Source organism: Cryptomeria japonica, chromosome 5 (genome assembly GCF_030272615.1).
Source record: "Cryptomeria japonica chromosome 5, Sugi_1.0, whole genome shotgun sequence".
Classification (NCBI taxonomy): domain Eukaryota; kingdom Viridiplantae; phylum Streptophyta; class Pinopsida; order Cupressales; family Cupressaceae; genus Cryptomeria; species Cryptomeria japonica.
This window is the reverse complement of record NC_081409.1, coordinates 392,972,546-392,995,436: the sequence shown is the minus strand read 5'-3', so window position 1 is coordinate 392,995,436 and position 22,891 is coordinate 392,972,546.

Here is a 22,891-nt window from a genome sequence, read left to right as displayed (position 1 = left end):
GGGTTGCTTTGGGTCATATTGTGTCCTAAGGGGTCATATTGTGTCTTAAGAGGTCCTATGGTGTCCCAAGACACCATATGACCCCTATGGACACCATATGACCCCTAACAACACCAAATCATGTCGTTAAGGGTCATATTGTGTCCTAAAACCCCGTAAGACACAATATGACCCCTAATGACATGATTTAGTATCTTAAGGGGTCCTATGGTGTCGTTAGGGGTCATATGGTGTCTTGTGACACCATAGGACCCCTTACGACACCAAATCATGTCATTAGGGGTCATTTTTACACCATAGGACCCCTGAAGACACAATATGATCCCTTAGGACATAACAATATGGTGTCATTAGGGGTCATATGGTGTCCTAAGAGGTCATAAGGGTTCATGGGACACCATATGACCCCTAACAACACCATAGGACCCCTTAAGACACCAAATCATGTCATTAGAGGTCATATTGTGCCCTACAACCCCGTAAGACACAATATGACCCCAAATGTTATGATTTGGTGTCTTAAGGGGTCCTATGGTGTCATATGGTGTCCCATGAACCCTTATGACCTCTTAGGACACCATATGACCCCTAGTGACACCATATTGGGTCGCTTTGGGTCATATTGTGTCCTAAGGGGTCATATTGTGTCTTAAGGGATCCTATGGTGTCCCAAGACACCATATGACCCCTAACGACACCAAATCATGTTGTTAGGGGTCATATTGTGTCCTATGACCTTGTAAGACACAATATGACCCTTAATGACATGATTTGGTATCTTAAGGGGTCCTATGGTGTCGTTAGCGGTCATATGGTGTCTTGTGACACCATAGAACCCCTTAAGACACCAAATCATGTAGTTAGGGGTCATATTTATGCCATAGGACCCCTTAAGACACAATATGACCCCTTAGGACACAACAATATGGTGTCATTAGGGATCATATGGTGTCCTAAGAGGTCATAAGGGTTCATGGGACACCATATGACCCCTAACGACACCATAGGACCCCTTAAGACACCAAATCATGTCGTTAGGGGTCATATTGTGTCCTACGACCCCGTAAGACACAATATGACCCCTAATGTTATGATTTGGTGTCTTAAGGGGTCCTATGGTGTCATATGGTGTCCCATGAACCCTTATGACCTCTTAGGACACCATATGAGCCCTATTGACACCATTTTGGGTCGCTTTGGGTCATATTGTGTTCTAAGAGGTCATATTGTGTCTTAAGGTGTCCTATGGTGTCCCAAGACACCATATGACCCCTTTGGACATCATATGACCCCTAACGACACCAAATCATTTTGTTAGGGGTCATATTGTGTCCTATGACCCTGTAAGACACAATATGACCCCTAATGACATGATTTGGTATCTTAAGGGGTCCTATGGTGTCGTTAGGGTTCATATGGTGTCTTGTGACACCATAAGACCCCTTAAGACACCAAATCATGTCGTTAGGGGTCATATTTACACCATAGGACCCCTTAAGACATAATATGACTCCTTAGGACACAACAATATGGTGTTATTAGGGGTCATATTGTTTCCTAAGAGGTCATAAGGGTTTATCGGACACCATATTACCCCTAACGACACCATAGGACCCCTTAAGTCACCAAATCATGTCGTTAGGGGTCATATTGTGTCCTACGACTGTGTAAGACACAATATGACCCCTAATGTTATGATTTGGTGTCTTAAGGGGTCCTATGGTGTCATATGGTGTCCCATGAACCCTTATGACCTCTTAGGACACCATATGACCCCTAGTGACACCATATTGGGTCGCTTTGGGTCATATTATGTCCTAAGGGGTCATATTGTGTCTTAAGGGGTCCTATGGTGTCCCAAGACACAATGTGACCCCTATGGACACCATATGACCCCTAACGACACCAAATCATGTTGTTAGGGGTCATATAGTGTCCTACAACCCTGTAAGACACAATATGACCCCTAATGACATGATTTGGTGTCTTAAGGGGTCCTACAGTGTTGTTAGGGGTCATATGGTGTCTTGTGACACCATAGGACCCCTTAAGACACCAAATCATGTCATTAGGGGTCATATTTACACCATAGGACCCCTTAGGATGCAATATGACCCCTTAGGACACAACAATATGGTGTCATTAGGGGTCATATTGTGTCCTAAGAGGTCATAATGGTTCATGGGACACCATATGACCCCTATGGACACCAAATGACCCCTAACGACATGATAGGACCTCTTAAGACACCAAATCATGTCATTAGGGGTCATATTGTGTCCTACGCGGTTGTAGGACACAATATGACCCCTAACGACATGATTTGGTGTCATATGGTGTCTTTTTCCCTCTCTCCTTCTCTCTCTCTTTCTCTCCCCTTCTCTCTCTCTTTCTCCTTCTCTCCTCTCTCTCTCTCTCCCTCTCTCCCTCTCTTTCTCTCTCTCTCCTTCTCCTTCTCTCTCTCTTTCTTCCTCTCTCCTCTCTCTCTCTCTCTCCCTCTCTCTCTCTCACACACTCTCTCTCTCTTTCTCTCTCTCTCTCTCTCTCTCTCTCTCTCTCTCTCTCTAAAATATGACCAATAAAATCTGATATCTGATTTAATCGGATATTGGATTTCTGCCATGTGGCAGTTTAGTTCATAAATGGCAGCAACATTTCATAAATGGCGGCAACGGGAAAATGGCGGCAACTGGAATTTTTTGGGGGGACCACATATTTTTGTACAAAAATTGGATATCAGATAAAATCCGATATCTGATTTTATCTGATATCTGATTTTAGTACTAAAAACCAAAAAAAAAAGGGTTTGTGGGCCATTCTGTAGATTTCAACGGCCGATAGTCTAGGTCTTATGTTTTCTATCGAGGATCACGGGGTTTTAGATAGCTAGAGACAAATTTGTACTTTTGGGAGATTCTTAAAGTGAAAACTTACATTCTCAATCACAAAGGAGCATATGTGTGGAGGGAAATGGGGAGTAGTAGTCGTCGGAAGTCTAAACACAAAAGAAAACTTTCAAATGACCAAGTTGAAGTGTATAGAGAAAGAGATAGAGAATGTCATAGGAGGAGAAGACAAGGTATGTTAAATATTGCTAATGTTACTTCAACTGAAGAGGAAATTGAAATTGAAAATGTGCCACAAGTTATTGAAAATGAAAATGTAAATTTTGAAAGTGAAAATATTGAAAATTTTGAAAATGTTGAAAGTGATAATGAAAATGCTCAAAATGTGGAAAATTTTGACATAGGAGGTGAAAATGTGGAAAACTTTAACATTGAAGGTGGAATTGCCTCACCAGGTGAACCATATGTAACACCTAATTACTTTAGAAATGAAGACCCTCTCATGGATGAAAGAAAAATTCCAAATCCAAGACCTTCAAGAACCCCAAAATGGTTATTTGAAATCGATGAGAACATTATTGCGAATCTTGAAGGCAAGAGGTCAACAAGAACCATTCGGTTGTGGGCTACAAAACTTTTCAACCAAAATTTTAGCAATAAGACATTGACCGAGCAATGCCAACTCTTTGTTCAATTGCTAAAGATGATAAAGATGAGACCATTGCTAAAGAAATTGAAGACTCGTATGAACAAGAAGAGAGAGAGAAATTCTATTATTGCAAAAAATCTATTTGACGCTCTCAATTCTATTGGAAAGATTACCAAAGAAAGAGATAAGAGAGCCACTTGAAGAGTGATTACAACCTCCTTAGTAAGCCATCAATTGAGGAAGGCTTGTCAAATGAGACAAACTTGTGTTGATTTTAACATAAACCGTAAAACTTTGGATAGAGCACTTGCACGAAGACAAAGACTTGACGATCCACTTCAACAAGATACATGGACATTTGGTGGGAGGCTTCCACATGTTGATAGAAAGTTGACTAACAATGTGAAGGAAGAGATTCAACAATTTTGGCACTCTAATTCTAGAGTGTCACCCAATGTAAAGGACGTTTTGAAATTAAGAATTGGCAACCGAGACCGCACACCGCATCCCAAACATTTCTTGGAATCAAGCCAAACAATGTTGTACAAATTTTTTTGTGAATTACATCCAACTTTGTAAATATCACAAAGGGCCTTTGAATCTTTGAAACCATTTTATTGTGTTCCTCTTAAGATTCGCAATACCTGTTGTTGCAAGTACCATGTGGAGTTTTCAATGTACCATGAACTTTTATGTCATATTCATTCTATGATGCATACTAATGAGATGTTGTAGGAGTGTGGTGCAATGCTATTTCTGAGATCATCAAGAGACTTGCAAGATCTATTTTTATGCCCTAGAGATGATGGCTGCTATTTCTATAGAAATGATTGTTTGAATGAGAAGTGCTCAGAATGCGGTGGGTTGTCAAAGTTTGTTTCATGTTTTCATGAGGGCAGTGAACACGAGTTTGGAAATAATTATGTTGAGAAAAAAAGATACGAGACAGTGCAATATACTTTGAAGAGTGGAGGTGAAGGTTCTAGATGTGAATTAGTCTCAAGAGAAGTGAGTATTGCTAATTTTATTTTGGATTTTAAGGAAAATCTTTTCTACAAGTATGCAAGGCACACCCATAGGTCTCAGTGGCTGGATCAACAGTTCAAGATGTGTAAGAACTCTTTCCCGATTGGCACTATTGTATCGGTGGTTGATTTTGCAGAGAACTATACATTGCAACCACAGAATGAGGTACAGTCTCAGTACTACAATTCAGTTCAGATTGCTATTTTTGTTCACATTACATATAGACATGCTCTTGATAGTACAGAAGAGGATAGGAAGATAATTAGGGAGTATCATTTTTATATGAGTGATGATAGATCACACTCCTTCAAGTATGTGCAACATTCTTTCGAGAATTTTTTTGAGTTCTTGCATGAGAAAGGTATTGCAATTGACCGACATATAATGTGGTCAGATAATTGTACGGGTCAATTCAAGAATGCTCGTATGTTTTATTGGTTGAGTAGAATGCATGTGGAGAGGCGTATACCTCATATTTGGTGTTTTTTTTAGGTGGGGCATGGGAAGGGAGAGCATGATGGAACAGGTGCAAGTTTGAAGAGAGCTCTAGTTAAGGAGAAATTGAGGATTTCAGGTGCAAATTTCTCTGATGCACGTTCTATTGTTGATTGGTGTAGTTCAGCATTGTCACATGGAGGTACTCTTGATTCAGCAGTGAGCAGATTCTTTTGGTTGGTTGAGGAGGGAATAGTGGGAGATAGATTGGATTGTCAAACAATTAAAGATTCTTCAAAGATGCATTCATTTCTTAGCTCAGATGCAAGTACATGGACCATTTGGACATGAGCATTGGCTTGTTTTTGTTAGAGTTGTGTTCGGTGTGATTGGGATCAGTGCGAGTCAAGTGAGTGGGTTGATACGTGGGTTCCCCACTATCTAACTCCTTTATCTCAAACAATATCCTTGTCAAATGATGACATGGAAAGTTCACTTGAGTATGATCATCTATCAGATCTTGTACAGCCAGGACATGTTTTTGCAGTTGTTGCACCACAAGGGAATGAAGAGAGATCAAAATATTGGTTGGCACGATGTGTACAAGGAAAACAAAATCTAACACAACCAGTGATAGATGATGATGGGTTCACATATCCTACAGGTTCAGTTGTTGTTGTGGGAACTTGGTTGTGAGCATACATGATTAGAAAGAATGGCATACCTACATTTGAAGACTATGAGAGACACAAAACCATTATAATGTATTCACACCTTATTATAGCTACAAATGTCAAGTTGCTGAAGCATCAAGCAAAACCGAAGACCAAAGAGCTATGGACAGTGACTACTGCTGATCATGAAGCAATACCAGATACTCTTAAATAAAGAGATGACCCTTTAGCCACACTTGAGTAGTAGGTCTTTAATGGTGCCTTATTTTTTTATCATGCATTTCATTTCAAACAATGATCATTAAACCTTAATGTTCAAGTTTGTTACGTGTATATTAAGGATGTGTTCAAAATGTAGGTCTATTGATGAACATTTTTTTTTGGCAACATGGTTTTTGCATGCACATAGAGAGTACACTCGATATAATTGGAAGGGACGTATTTTTGCAACACGACTTATTATCATGCATTTAAAGAGATTTACAATTTTTGTTATTAGACAACACTATTTGATAATTTTTTATGATATAATTATTGCATAACCTTTATGCTCATGAAGGTCTTTTTTGATGATATACAATAGTATCACATTACGATTTTTGCGTCAACATAGTGGGTTCTGTTGATATAATTCGAAGGGACATATTTTTATGGTATATAATCCCACCTTTTCATTTATTATCATGCATTTCAATTGAAGTGATTGTCATAAATCCTTTATGTTCATCCATGCATTTTATGTGTAGACTAACAATTCTTAAAAATACGGGTTCATGCTAGATCATTCGTCATTGACAAGACCCTCTCTTGGTGATGGTACATATTCCTTTGTGCATTAATGAGATTAAATTGTGGGTCTTGTTGTGTTTATTATCATGAAGATGATTCAAATGCATGTGGCCAAGACACATCTGCGGTGGATCAAATTGTCATGACAGATGATCTATTGAATCAAACATTTGACATTGATGGTCAAGGTGGTCTATTGAATCAAACATTTGACATTTGACATTTGTTAATGTTGGGCCTTCAACATCAACACCTACTAGTCAAGGTGGTCATCGAACTTTCACTCAGCTAACCTTGTCTATTTTTATTCATTAATGGTTTATAAAATAAAATCAGTTAGATTTTGGCAATTGAATAACATTGTTTCATTTTCATACGCTGACATCAGATGCACCTAATATTCTCTCCACAATGGAGCATGGTGTTCTCTAGCAGTAGCATCTTTGATGCTTTTGACAGTAGTATGAGTCAGATTAATAAATTTCTAATTTGATGCTTCCCACAGGGCTTTGCAACTTCAGATTGTGAGTGTGCCCCTGTTACAAATGAATTGTAATTTAATCGACATAGATGGTCTATGATGGCTTTTTTGTAAGACTATATGGTTTTATTACATATATTGTACTTTAATTGACATATAACAATATCCAAGTGGTGGCTGGCATGAGCTTGAATATGGTAAGTTGTATGCATCTTGAAGTTGAATATGATATGTTGTATACATCTTGAAGTTGAAATTTGATTAGACTTTGTCAGCATTTGATGAATCATAAATGTCATTTCATTATTAATCTTGTGAGTGTGAGGTGTAGGAATAAATATCAATTACTTTGAAAGTCATGGATGGTTGTCCTGATATGATAACCACCACATGGTTGTGCCTTATGAAGAAAAGTTGAATTGATAATAACTAATTGAGAACATCAATTCAAATCCATAATATAGAGGATACTAATAACAAATCTTTGTATATTAATTTTTTCTAATAATGAAATAGGTACAACTGTATTGAGATAAAATGAAGCTTTTCTCTCATATGAAGATGTCACATTGGCAAATTGGTCTTTATTATAATACACAAGACATAAGTAAAATCAAAACACTCTCATCAAATCCTTTCTGATTCTATGTTAACTTGTGACTCATTAGTGTATGCTGAGAGAGGGAAGAGTGTGTGGCTTCAGGGTACAGTTTTGGACTTGAACCATATTGCATAAATCTCAAGGCTTCAACTTGATTATCATTAAAAGTTTTTGATTGTTTACAAAATATCCCTTCATATCCCTTCATGGATGTCACATGTGTAGGGTATGACCCTGAGCGTTCGATCGAGTGGGGGGGAAAACAAGAGCATGCGTAGGGTAATTATGCCTAACTCAACATGTTAGAGCCAACGGTTCATCATCGCGACGAGCAGAATGAGAAATCAGCCACGTGACAACATTCCATTGAGTGAGACTGACGATTTTTTCGCCAACCGAAAAATTGCTGCCGTAATAAAATCATAGGGCAAATTGAAAAACTAAGATAGGCTTTTGTAGGGACCTCTCTCATGGCCCTGTAGGTTCAAAAGGATCATTCATAGGTGCCACAGATTCCAAGTTAGGGCCCGTCAAAGTTTGACAATTTTGAGCACTTAGGGCACTCAAGGGATGATGCCGGTAGGGTATGACCCCAAGCGTTCAATCAAGTGGGGGGGGGGAAATAGGAGCATGCGTAGGGTAATAATGCCTAACTGGACATGTCAGAGCTAACAGTTCATCATCGCGATGAGCAGAACGAGAAATCGACCATGCGACAACATTCCATTGAGTAAGACTGGCGATTTTTTTGCCAACCGAAAAATTGCTGCCCTAATAAAACCATAGGGCAAATTGAAATACCGAGATAGGATTTTGTAGGGACCTCTCTCGTGGCCTCATAGGTTCAAATGGGTCATTCGCAGGTGCCGCGGATTCTGAGTTAGGGCCCGTCAAAGTTTCACAATTTTGAGCACTTAGGGTGCTAAAGGGACGATGTCGGTAGGGTATGACCCTGAGCATTCGATCGAGTGGGGGGGAAAAATAGGAGCATGCATAGGGTAATTATGCCTAGCTTGACATGTCAGAGTTTACGGTTCATCATCGCGACGAGCAGAACGAGAAATCGGCCATGCGACAACATTCCATTGAGTGAGACTGATGATTTTTTTGCCAACTGAAAAATTGCTGCCCTAATAAAACCATAGGGCAACTTGAAAAACTAAGATAGACCTTTGTACAGACCTCTCTCATGGCCCTGTAGGTTCAAATGGATCGTTCGTAGGTGCCATGGATTCCGAGTTAGGGCCCGTCAAAGTTTGACAATTTTCAGCACTTAGGGTGCTAAAGGGATGACGTCGGTAGGGTATGACCCCGAGTGTTCAATCAAGTGGGGGGGAAAAATAGGAGCATGCGTAGGGTAATTATGCCTAACTCAACATGTCAGAGTTGACAGTTCATCATCACAACGAGCAGAACGAGAAATCGGCCATGTGACAACATTCCATTGAGTGAGACTGACGATTTTTTCGCAAACTGAAAAATTTCTGCCCTAATAAAACCATAGGGAAACTTGAAAAACCAAGATAGGCTTTTGTAGGGACCTCTCTCATGGCCCCATAGGTTCAAATGGATCATTTGTAGGTGCCACGGATTCTGAGTTAGGGCCCGTCAAAGTTTGATAATTTTGAGCACTTAGGGCGCTCAAGGGATGGCGCCAGTAGGGTATGACCTTGAGTGTTCGATCAAGTGGGGGGGAAAACTAGGAGCATGCGTAGGGAAATAATTCTTAACTAGACATGTCAGAGCCGACGGTTCATCATTACGATGACCAGAATGAGAAATCGACCATGCGACAACATTCCATTGAGTGAGACTGACGATTTTTTTGCCAACCGAAAAATTGCTGCCCTAATAAAACCGTAGGGCAACTTGAAATACTGAGATAGGATTTTGTAGGGACCCCTCTCATGGCCTCATATGTTCAAATGGATCATTTGTAGGTGCCATGGATTCTGAGTTAGGGCCCGTCAAAATTTGACAATTTTGAGCACTTAGGGCGCTCAAGGGATGACGTCGATAGGGTATGACCCCGAGAGTTCGATCGAGTGGGGGGTGGGAAATAGGACCATGCATAGGGTAATTATGCCTAACTGGACATGTTGGAGCTGATGGTTCATCATCGTGACGAGCTGAATGAGAAATTGGCCACGCGACAACATTCGATTGAGTGAGACTGACGATTTTTTTGCCAACTGAAAAATTGCTGCCCTAATAAAACCGTAGGGAAACTTGAAAAACTGAGATAGGATTTTGTAGGGACCCCTCTTGTGGCCCCATAGGTTCAAATGGATCATTCGTAGGTGCCACGGATTTTGAGTTAGGGCCCATACGTGTTTGACAATTTTGAGCACTTAGGGCACTCAAGGGATGACGCTGGTACGGTATGACCCCGAGCGTTTGATCGAGTGGGGGGGAAAAATAGGAGCATGAATAGGGTATTGTTCATGAATTTTATTGTTCATTGAATGAATTGTATTGTATTGTTGATTAAATGAATTGTATTGTTCATTAAATAAATTGTATTGTATTGTTCATTATAAAAACAACACTTACGATGAAATGAAATGAATTGTATTGTTCATTAAATAGCCATTATTAACCATTGTTAATTATTGGAATGAAGATTAAATATTTCCATGATAACACCACGCACAGATGAGCAACAATTTATATGATCGAATATCAACTTCTGTATATATAAAAATGTCAAATGATTACAAATGTATGTCCATACACAAATATGGCATAAATGCCAACTGAAACAAAATGTATGTCTAAATACATGAATGTATGTCCATATACAAAATATACATGCCAACTAGACATGTAAGCATCCCAAAACTATCTATAACATCCTAAGCTGCTGATGGATCATCAAAATCAATCCTCTTCATCACACTACTCGGCTCTGAAGGATCCTACACAAGAAAAACAAACCACGATTAATATTAGTTATATTATATAATTCACATTCGAAAAGTTAACATAAAAATGAACTATTTAATTGAACTATTCATGTTTACCTCATCTCCATGTTTTCTCTTTAGCTTTGTAGGACTCTTGATGTATGTCTTGGGTAGAGGAGGTATGTTTTGAATATTTTGATACACAACCTACATATGTTCAGAAACATGACATTGATACAAGTTAGCATATAATTGTCACTGATAATAAAAAATTATATCTACTAACCAAATAATAAAATAAACACACATCTACTCCAGGCATCTCTTCTTCTTCTTCTTCAGGTATACTAGGTGTAATCATCAAGGATGTGAAGCCAAGAGTTCTCTGTATATATACACAACAAGTATATGAAACTATCAATCTATGTCTAGACATGTATAATCACTATAAGTTATTTAAACTATTCATTCAATCATATTTGCATTCAATTACCTTTCCCTTGTCTCCAATTGCACTACCAGATCCTAGATCACACTGCACCGCACTCATGCTGCTTGTGCCCTACAAGAGTAAAATAAGATATACATGCAAGTTACTACATAATCTAATTAATACAAATATAAATGACGAGCATGTATGTACAATAAAATACAAACGATTAGGTGCAATAATATATGTACCGTCAAGCTATCTAGGCCAAATGAAATGGCTCACAAGGTGCCCTCCTGAATCTGTCTCAACTCATCCTCGGTCATCAACTGTTAAATAGACCATGTAAATAAAAATTAGTACTTAATATTATCTAATTTTTAAATATTTAATTAAAATATAACATGAACTGTGAAAATATAAATCTTACCACTACATCATCAATGTATGATGATAGTGCCTCCTTGCCTCTAGCATGTGAGGACTCCCCAAGGTATCCTCCAGTCTGTGTAATAACATCTGGTGCATCATGCACCTCATAATCTGCATTGTCCACAAGAGGATCAGTGGGTTGTCCAACTGGACCCAAGCATATGTGCCCACACATGACAAAACTAGGGGGCACGCATATGTGTGGAGCAGAGGATGACTTGTCACTGGTACCAGATGCACCGCTACCATCAAGTGTAGGCTGAGCTATTGACGCAGCCTGAGAAACCAAAAGGCTACTCAAAGAGTGAATAGCTGATATGGTCTGTGAAGCCGCCTCACAAATGATATCAGTATGCTGAACTGCAGGTGGGGGATCAAAAGGAGGAGGGGGGACATATGGGCCCTGGACTACTCTAATTGCCCCAGGTCTATTTTGGGGCATACCTAAACCTACACCCTAGAAAGGTTGGTTATCAAAGTAGTTCACATGTTTGTGTAAAACAAACTCAGCATACAATTTTTTATGAAATAGAAGGGGATATCAAGATTGTTGTTGGGTGGTTTGTCGAAAACCATCCACCAATGATCCCAAAATTTTTTCACAATCCCATCATTTGTGCATCATTTGATAGAAAGTTTTGTTTTTTTGGGATCTACGGGCTAACCAGTATGGGGATTTACAAACAATGAGGCAATTTCGACTTTGGATATCTCAAGATCCTTGATATCCTTATACAACAAGCCATCTGCATATTTTTCCTTCATAGAATCTCACCACAAAAGGGCGGCATTGTGCTCCTCAGTCATGGTTTCCATACTTTTTACGATCAACGTGAGAGGATCAAACAATGGGTTTAGATGAGGGATCCTACGATATACTTCTGCAATCCCCCTCAATTCATTCAAATTTTGTGCAATCAAATCTTGAATTGAGGGGGGGTTTGGCAAATGAGGGTTTGGTTGTTGCAATTGTGGTTGGTCAGTGTTTTCATTTTTATCCCCCATTTTTAACCTAATTGAATGTAAACAATTAAATTTAGTTAAAAAATTTAAACAATCAGGTATTTGATTTTTTAAAAACCTAGTTTTCATGAAAAAAAAACCATATTTTCAATGAAAAATCAAATAAACATTCACAAAAAATACAAAAAATGAATGAAAATGATTCAAAACGACAAAATTCTTACCTCTAAATCTATTTTTTAGCAATTTTTTGTCAAAACACCGGATATCGAATGGAGCGAATATCAGATTTTGACGAATTTGCATGAAATGTGAGTTAAAAATGACTCACGGGACTGTCACTATCAAAATATAAAAGTCTCAGAAAATCGGATATCCGATTCCAACACTTAAATTATTTTTAAATAACATATATAATATATTAATATATTATTATATTATATAATACGTATTGTATTATATTATATATATTATAATATATAATATACTATTATATATAATATAATATAATATAATATAATATTATATATAATATAACATAATATAATATAATATAATATTATATTATATTATATTATATAATATATAATATAATATAATATAATATTATATAATATAATATTATGTTATATTATATATAATATTATATTATATTATATATAATATAGTATTGTATTATATTATATTATAATATATAATATAATACAATATTATATAATATATAATATTATATAATACGTAACATATAATATATTTTTTAAATTAAAATTAAAAATAAAAATCGGATATCGAATGTGTAGCGTCCTAAAATTGTGACACTTGCAATTTCGATTGCATTTGGGTCTTCACGATGGCGACGCAACACTGAACCTGAATGGAGACCCCGAAACTTGTTCATGACACCAAAAACTGCATTTCTCAGCACCCTGGCCTGATCCTCCTTGCACCCTGCTGTCCCGGGAGGTGGGACCATGGCGCCCAGCGCCCTGGTCCTTCAGGACTAGGGCACCCAGTGCCCTGGTCACCCAGGACCATGGCGCCCAACGCCCTGGTCCCTGACCCTATTTTGGGCCCGGTCTCTTTTGGGCATCGAGTCTTTAAGTTTGCAAATTGGAAAATAATGTTTCCTAGTCGGCCTAAGGTCGGGAAAATCAGTCCATCAACCCTATTGACTCTCCCTTCTCTCTCCTCGGAGTTGGGGAGGGGAGAACGATAAGGGTTCAATTTTTTTCCACTTTACATTTTGGTGAACCCGACGTGAACATCGTCATTCTGATTATTCATGGTTAGATCTGAAAAATTTGCTTCCTTAATTACATTTCCATGTTTGATCTTTTGCAAATTTTAGAGGCTAATTGCATAAAAAAACCCTAAAATTTTCTTTTTAGTAATTAAACTTGTGGAATGTTTAATTGTTAATGCTTGTTTCAGATCTACCCTTCTATTGCAAATTGTCAATTCATATTTGTGCTTTAATTTTGAAAATTAAGTGGTTAAGTGTCAAAACCCTAATTTTTAAAACCTTCTTGATTCAACCTTTGACTGATAATTTCACTGATCAAAACACCTCCAAATCGGCTGTAACTTTGGATTCCGCAATAAAATCACAATATCTTTCATCCCTGAAAATTTGGAAAAAAGTTGCGAGGACCATGTGCACCCCGAGCACCATCGTCCCCGACATTTTTTCTGAAATTTCGGGAGCTAGATCTTACTGTATTTTTTTGCTAAAATCCAGAATTTTGGCTGATTTTATCAATTTTAACACTTTCAAAATTAAAGTCAAAGTTGGTCTAGCGATTTCTTGGATTGAGGCTTTTAATCATTCAAAAATCATTGAAATTAAAATTCCTATCAAAATTGTGTTTCTTATAGTCCTAAATCTGAAAAGTGTGTTAGCATTCATTCGAGATTTCAGTGCTTTATTCAAATTTTTGCAGTTTGTGACTTTTGAAATTAAGTGTTTGATTGCAACAACTTTGATTTCCACTTTCAAATTTGAATTTTGCATGAAATCGAGTCAACTTTTAAATTTCAAAACCTGCATTGCTTTCAGTATTCCTTCTAAAATCATAAAATTCAAAATTTCAGTTTCCCTCTCTTTTTCGAAATTCAAAATTTACATTTTTCAACAATCTTGGTAGGGTTCAATTTTGAGATTGCAACTTTAATTTGGCCTATCTACAGATCATAAAATCACTCAATTTTTTCAGATTAGCTTTAAAATCATCATAACTTTCATCCCTGCAAATTTCAAAAAAAGTTGCGAGGACCGTGTGTACTCCGTTTGCCACGGTCCCGGACATTTTTTCTGAAATTTTGGGAGATTGTCCTGATTGCATTTAACAGCTTAAATCTAGGAGATTGGCTGATTTTATTGAAATTTGCTACCTCTAAAATTCAAAATCTTCTCTCTTTCTTTAGTGCATGATTTTTACAACAATAAGCCCTACTTACACTATTCCCGTTAGACGAAGCCTTAGAATTAAGTCTTTCCAAGGTGTAATTACCGAGGAGATGGAACCTAATTTGAATGGCCTTTTTAACAAGGACATGGGTAATTCCTCTAATCCTCTTACTGATGAAGAAGCTCTCCATGAGGTTTCTGTAGAACAACTTTCAAAATTGGATAACCAATTTGATGATTTTCGACAATGGATGTCTCAAGAATACCCTGATAGTCAAGCTCTTTCATTAATTGAGGGTCTAAAACGTATGGTTCAAAGTGATAAGAATGGAATTGATATTTTGCGTGGTATTTCACACATTGTGGATTCGAATGTGATGCCTATGAAGAGTTGTGCCGAAACTTTAGGTTATACACAACCTCCTACTCAAGTTAATCATTCTATTCCTTTGACAACTTCTATTGCTAGTATACCTACTTTTACATCAAACATAATGACTACTTCAATACAAGACATTCCTCCTATGATCACCAGTCATGGGGGCAATCCCTCTTCTTCAATTAACCCTCTTCCTTCATTCAATCCAACTTCTTCATTCATTCCTTCAATGAGTGTCCCTATTATATCTCCACAAATGAACATGATGCAAGGGGGCAATTCATTTAACCCTTCCATTCCTCCTTGTAGTGTTCCTCCTTTCCAATCATCTCCTATGACTAACTATCATAGTGTCCCACCACCTTACTCTCTACCTTCTTTCAATAACATAACACCTCCATCACAATCTAACACGTCTAATATGAACTCTTCGACTGAAGTGACCATTAACAATCTTGCACAAACTGTCTCTTCTTTACAACAACAAATTGCTTCTATGAATCAATCTAAGTTTAGTGTGCCCACATTTGATGTTGCGAGCCCACTTTCTCTTGACATTGTTCGAGCTATCCCCCCTAAACATGTTGAAATTCCGCATTTGGAGCTTTATAATGGTAAGGGTGATCCTCTAACACATGTTAAGACTTTTCAAACAATATGTACTGATTTTGCTTATGACCAAAGGTTGCTTGCAAAACTGTTCACTAGAACATTAAGAGACAAAGCCCTACAATGGTATTGCTCATTGCCTTCCTATTCTATTTCTTCTTTCGAACAACTTGAAAATGCTTTCATTCAACAATTTCAAAACAATATAAGTCCTAAAGTTACTTTGATTGATTTAATGCATTGCAAACAAGGTGTTAAAGAAAAAGTGACTGATTTCATTGGTAGATATAAGCATTTGTACGGTCAAATTTATTTTCCAGTGCCTGACAATGATATTCAAAGAATCTTTATTTCTAATTTACAAAAAGATATTAGAGAAAAACTCCTGTTTTCTGAGTTTACTTCTTTCCAACAGTTGTGCGCAACTCTTCACAATTATCAACTGACTGTGAGTCAAATGGAACAAGCAAATCCTATGGCTCTGAGTGATAAGGGTGATAGTATTCAACAACCATTTGGGAAGTTTAAACCGAACAGAGAGTCCATTAAATTCAATGAAAACATCATCAACAACAATGTGAATGCAGCATCAGGTGTGCCTCCTATTTCTAAGTTTTTCAAGAAAGAAAGAAAGTTTACTCCTTTGAATGAATCATTGCATAGTATTATGAATAAGTTATTGGAACAAAATGTGCTTACTCTTCCTCCTATAAGGCAAATAGATCCTGCAAAGATTAATTCACCCTATTTTGATAACAAATCTTTTTGTCAATTTCATCGTCATCCTGGGCATGATACTGAAAAATGTTTTGCTTTAAAGGGTAAAATTCAAGATTTGATTGATAATAATACTATCTCTATTTCTGGTGTGAATGATAAAGGCAATACATCTGTAGCTCCTCCTAACCAAAATCTTTAGATTTTTACTGATCCATTACCTTCTCATACCTCTAATGCGATTGATACTATTGATTCCTCTGTCTCACCTGATGATCTTGTGTCTATGACTCCGAATGTGATTAACTTTGTAGAGCAACAGAAAATCCCTAAAGAACCTTCCATCACCTTTGATTCCAGTGAAACTATCAGGGCACCTGATGGTCCTTTATATATAGTTGCAAAAGTCAAGAATACACCTTTCCGTGGAGTGCTTATTGATCCTTCTTGTATGGTTAATATCATTACTAAAGAATTTCTTTTTACTTTGCAATTGAATCAAGTGATCTATGACAAAACAAATATGGTTGTGAAACTATTTGATGCATTTTCTTCTCCTGCAATTGGTTCTATTACATTACCTGTTGAGGTCCATAACAAATCTCTTGATGTGGACTTTGCTATTATTCCATCATCCGAACAATTTCGTGTGAAGCTAGGCTATCCATGGCTATCTTCCATGAAAGCTATTGCTTCTCCTATTCATAAGTGTTTGAAATTTCCCCATAATGGTGAAATTGTTACTGTCAATCATAGTCTCTTTAAACCAGCTGAAAGAACTTCTAGCGTTCCTATTGATTGCTTTTGGCCTAAACAATTCCAATCTCTTCCTCCGCGAAGTGATCATCTTTTCAAATCTTATCAAAAGTGGAAAAAAGATATGATCCTATCTCTAAGTGAACCTAGAACACCCAAACTTGATATTCCTATCATTCTTGAGAAGGAAGTTCTTCCTTTGAAAGATAAAACCAATGTCTTTCCCCAAGAAGATTCCCAACCCATCCCTATGGATGTAACTATGCCTATGTCTAATAAACTTTCTAAAGATAGACCTATACCTCCTCGTCATGATGGGCTTGATCTCCTTCCTAAACCAAATATTCCTCCCTTATATGGAGTAGTTCCTCCTCCTTCGTCTTATGGAGAGAAGAGACCTTCCTCTCCTCCTATTATTCAACCTAAGAGACCACAACCTAAACACCCAAGTGAAAAGGATGAGAACATTCCTCCTCCTCAATCTTCTCAACTTCCTACTAAGACTAGATGAAATCATTCTGCATGTGAACGCCGACGAAAGCGTCGTCTTAGAGTTCAGGCAGCTGCTTCTCAAATTTTGCAATCCCCAAAAACACCTTCAGCTAGCATTATTCCATTTTCTCCTCAGCCAACGATTGAGCCAAAATCTCCTAAACATAAGATGCATGATGGCCTTGATCCTGTGTGAGTTAAAGATCCTATTTTTATAAATCTTGATGATGATATAGATGAAAATGTTATTCATGATGAAAATGTTACTCCTGTTCATTCTGATTGTGAATATGAATATGTTGATGTTGATAACCATCTATCTAATGAATTTTCTAAAGCACTTATCCTAGCTCCTAGACAAGAACACCGTGGCTTGGGGTATGAACATAGCCCTTGTTTGGATCTTGTGATAGCTCCATCTGCTGTGTTGGATGTTCCTCCTCTAGCGTGTTTCCTACCTTCCTGAAATATGGATCAGCAAGATCGGGGGGTAGATGACGTGCTAGACTAGTTCATTAGCATAGCAGATTCTCTCCTCCTCTCTTTTGTTACTTCTTCTATGTGTTACTCTCATTCTTCTATTTGTTGTCCTTAGTGTTGTCTACTTGAGGACGATGCAAAGCATTGAGATCTCTTTTGGTCTCTCTCATGTTGACTCAAAAGACACATGTGTTCCCTTCTTCTAGGTGACCTTCCTTGATTGGGGAATGAAGAACAATTATTCATACATACATATGATATACATGAATTATCATATAGCATACTAACCCAGAGGAAAGCGAAGTCACCTTGTGCTTTGTGTTTTGTGTCTATTATCCTTGGGCTTATCTCACACTTGGGGGCTAAATCCTTGTGATAACATGCTCCTTTCTCATTTCTTATATGTATCACTACCTTAAAGCAATCACCCCCGGTGAGGCGTGTGCGATCGCTTTAACGTAGGGGGGCATACATCCATCCCATTCATATCTTTTCAAGATACTTGAAAATTTCTTGACAAATTTAGCTTTGCCTTGAAAATTTTTGATATCTTTCTTGCATGACTCATAGTGAGGGAACCTTACTACGAACAGTCATGGTTCTCCCTCGTGATCTTCCCTTTTACTTTGTCAATCAAATTCGTAAGATCCTTGGTCCACTGGGGGCTTGGTGTATCTTGCCTCCTTGACGTGGTGAAAGTTTTTCAATGTTGTTTCCTTGTACTTTACTGGAAGTATGAGCGTACGCTTATACTCCCGCTAAAGTGGGGGCTAAATGTAGCATCCTAAAATTGCAACACTTGCAATTTCGACTGCATTTGGGTCTTCATGATGGTGACACAACACTGAACCTGAATGGAGACCCTGAAACTTGTTCATGACACCAAAAACTACATTTCTCAGCACCCTGGCTTGATCCTCCTTGCACCCTGCTGTCCCGGGAGGTGGGACCATGGCACCTAGCGCCTTGGTCCTTCAGGACTAGGGCGCCCAGCGCCCTGGTCCCCCAGGACCATGGCGCCCAGCGCCCTGGTCCCTGGCCCTATTTTGGGCCCGGTCTCTTTTGGGCATCGGGTCTTTAAGTTTGCAAATTGGAAAATAATGTTTCGTGGTCGGCCTAAGGTCGGGAAAATCAGTCCATCAACCCTAGTGACTCTCCCTTCTCTCTCCTCGGAGTTGGGGAGGGGAGAACGACAAGGGTTTGATTTTTTTCTGCTTTACAGAATGAAATCCGATATTCGATTTTATCCGATATCTGATTTGCATAGGTAATTACCAGGCCAAGGTGTACTAACACCCATGCCAAGCAAAAATTCAACATGGATTTTCATGTTTTTAGGCGAGTGAAGAAGGCTATTTTTTTCACATCGCCACTTTTTGGCCCCCCTTCATCCTACACTAACCCGTAGTATGTGAAAAATATTACAATGGGGAATGAACATGTATTTAGGCACACTACCTAGAGCTCAATGCTCAAAACATATTTACCCAAAAGGATATAACCCTCGGGGAAGTCTCACTGACTTACAATATGATTCAGACTACAATTTGGAAGAAATGAACTACAATGATAACATCTACAATGGCAGTTCTGGTTAAGCACAATTGTCTTCTCTACAACACCAATCTCACCTCAACACTTCACTGAATGATAAATTTCTTGTTTGCACATTCATCTGTCTCTGATAATGCAGACACTATACCGCCACCAAAACTAAGTGAATAACTCATATATATATACAATTCATCAACCTTGATAACAAGGTCAGCTAAACCATCAACCCTCAACTCACAAAATTACATTACATGAAACAAAGATTGATTAGTAGACCAATATAATGATTTACATTACATAGCATGGACCTAAATCAAATTCCCAAATGATCACATCCATCGAAAATCACACCAAGATCAACCGCAACACGCTACACCACGAAAAATACCGCATAACATGAAAAACATCACCGGTTGATAAAAACTGCGAAACAATCGCATAACGATGAATGTGGATTTCCAAAAAAAATAGAGCATGACTAGGAAACACCAACAATCACATTAGGATCATCACCAATAGCTGCACCTACAACACCACTTATCAAATCTTCATCGATCAACATCAAAACTCAAGAACACAACCAATCAGCAACTGTCACGAAGAAAGATAACTTGCGGGGCACCAAATCATGAACCATATGAAATGAAGATACACAAGATCATCCCAAAAAATATTCCAAAGTCTCAGCACAAGATCGGATCACACCAAAATATACTAGAGGAAATATCGGATTTTAAGAAATAGTGATCAGCAAAACCAAACTACAAAACTAGATTAGAAGATCTTCTCAAACTCACCAAAATAAATCACAGGAATATGTTGACATGAATGACAACATATCCTAGAAACAACAATGAACAATTGTATCCAACAAACTCCCCCTTTGGCATTGATGGAAACATATAAATGTGAAAAACATACAATGCAAAGAAAGAAGATATCACCAGCAAACTCCCCCTAAGATCAGGATAGATAATGCAGTTTTTCACATGATCTCTCTCCCCCTTTGACAATAATGTCAAAGATCTCCAAAATACAAAACATGAATCTCTCTCTCCTTGGGACATACAACCAAATGAATAGACTACTCCAGCAAAGGAGCAACACCAACACACCAATCCAGATAAAAGAATAAGGCTATGAAATCCACCCGATAGATGCAACTCAATGCATCTAGTTCTCATCAGGAGGGGTCAATACCCCTAACTTGTCTCTCAAGTAAATAAATGTATCTGCAGGAAAAGGCTTAGTGAAAATATCAGTAATTTGTTCCTTTGTAGATACATACTCCAGCTTCACCTTCTCTTCACTGACTTTCTCTCTCAAGTAATTATATTTGATTGATATATGCTTACTCGTTGAATGTTGCACTAGATTCTTTGGCATGTTTATAGCACTGGAATTATCATAGTAAATGATAGTAATCTCATCATGAATAACTCTGATATCTTTCATCATTTTTTTCATCCAAACTATCTGACTACAATTACTAGTAGCAACAATGTACTCAACTTCAGCAGTAGATAAGGATATTGAATCTTGTTTCTTGCTAGCCCATGAAACCAATTTCTTCCCTAAAAAGAATGCTCCACTGGTAGTACTCTTCTGGTCATTAATGTCACCAGCCCAATCTCCTATTGGTATTATGGATGTGTTGCATTGGTTTTTTCATTGATGTCAACACTTAAGAAACACTTGAAGATCTTTGGTTATGTTCACCGACATGATCAATGACTTATGCACAGTCACTAGTATCTGGTTCACCGGCACTGAGGATGATTTGTTATCATCTAGAGATTACTTGGTTATGTTGAAGATATTGTTTAATCACTTGGTTTTGGTGATTTGGTCATTGATCTAATCGGGTTTGCATATTTATTGTTACCGACAAATAGGTCTAGGATATGCACCGACAAGCATATCTATTCCAGATCAGCACGACACGTCATGAAGATGATTCATTATTGTTGTAAATGCATTGAGATGAAATCATACATCACATATTGATTCATTTGTAATTGATTTTATTGTAATATCTTTTAGTGAGCTGACCTACTCATTTGGTCTTAGGTTTTGGTATAAATGTAAGATCTCATTTGTGAGATTGATATAAGGAAAATGGAAAAGGATTGTAATAAGGTACATGTGAATATAAGTAGAGATATACACATAGACATCATTCAAGATTGAAGGAAGGTTTGAAGAAGGAAAATCAGAGCTTAACCGGTACTGAATCCAGCATATGAAGATGCTATTTTGAGTAATACATTATCATTGGATTTATCCATCCAATTGTAGTCAGTGTGACTCCCATTATGTGATTAAGCAGTGAGCTCTAGCAGTTGGCCTTTCTGCATGTGCAAACTCCATATTGTACACACATACTATCTACAGTAGTATCATCTGATTGTGGGTAAGGTTTCACACCGTGGTTTTTCCCCTTACACGGTTTCCACGTACAAATAACTGTGTTATGTGTTGTGTATGTTATTTGTCTTTCTGTTTCATGCATTAAGCTTTATCGGTACTGCAATTAACTAATAAAATTGTCTACCGGAATTAAAGTTTGGTTAAGTTAGTTTTTGTTTGAAATTTATTGACAACTGATTCACCCCCCCCTCTTAGTTGTCTCTTGGACCTAACAATTGGTATCATAGCCTAGTTCTCTTTTTGTAGAAGTTTAATAGCTTGAGGAGATCCAATGTCTTATAACTATTTCAGGAAGGATAGTCTGAAACTTGATGGAACCAACTATGGCATATGGAAGATCAGGATGGAGACACATCTGAATTGCATTGGGAAGGACATATGGGATGTTACAAAGAATGGCTATGTTGTTCCTACTCAAGGTCAACCTATTCCACCAACCTTGGCTAAAAATGAGGAAAATGATTGCAAAGCAAGAGAAGCACTTTTGAGCGCATTGTTAGATCAGCAAATCATGGGATTATCAGACCAATCTACTGCTAAAGCTATTTGGGATAAATTGGAGACATTGAATGAAGGTGATACCACAGCCAAAATTGCAAAACTGGAATGCTTCCGGGTTAGGTATGAAAATCTGAAAATGGAAGAAGATGAAAGGATTTCTGCTTTTATGGAAAGAGTAAATGAAATTGTTTTGGGCATACAATGTTCTGACTAATAAGAAAAACAAGTTTTAAGGACTCAAAACCTTTAACATAGGAGCATAAAAGAGTTCATCAAAAAGCATCCAGATCTACTAGGAATAGCTTACAAAAAGATTGGAACAAAACTAGTCAAC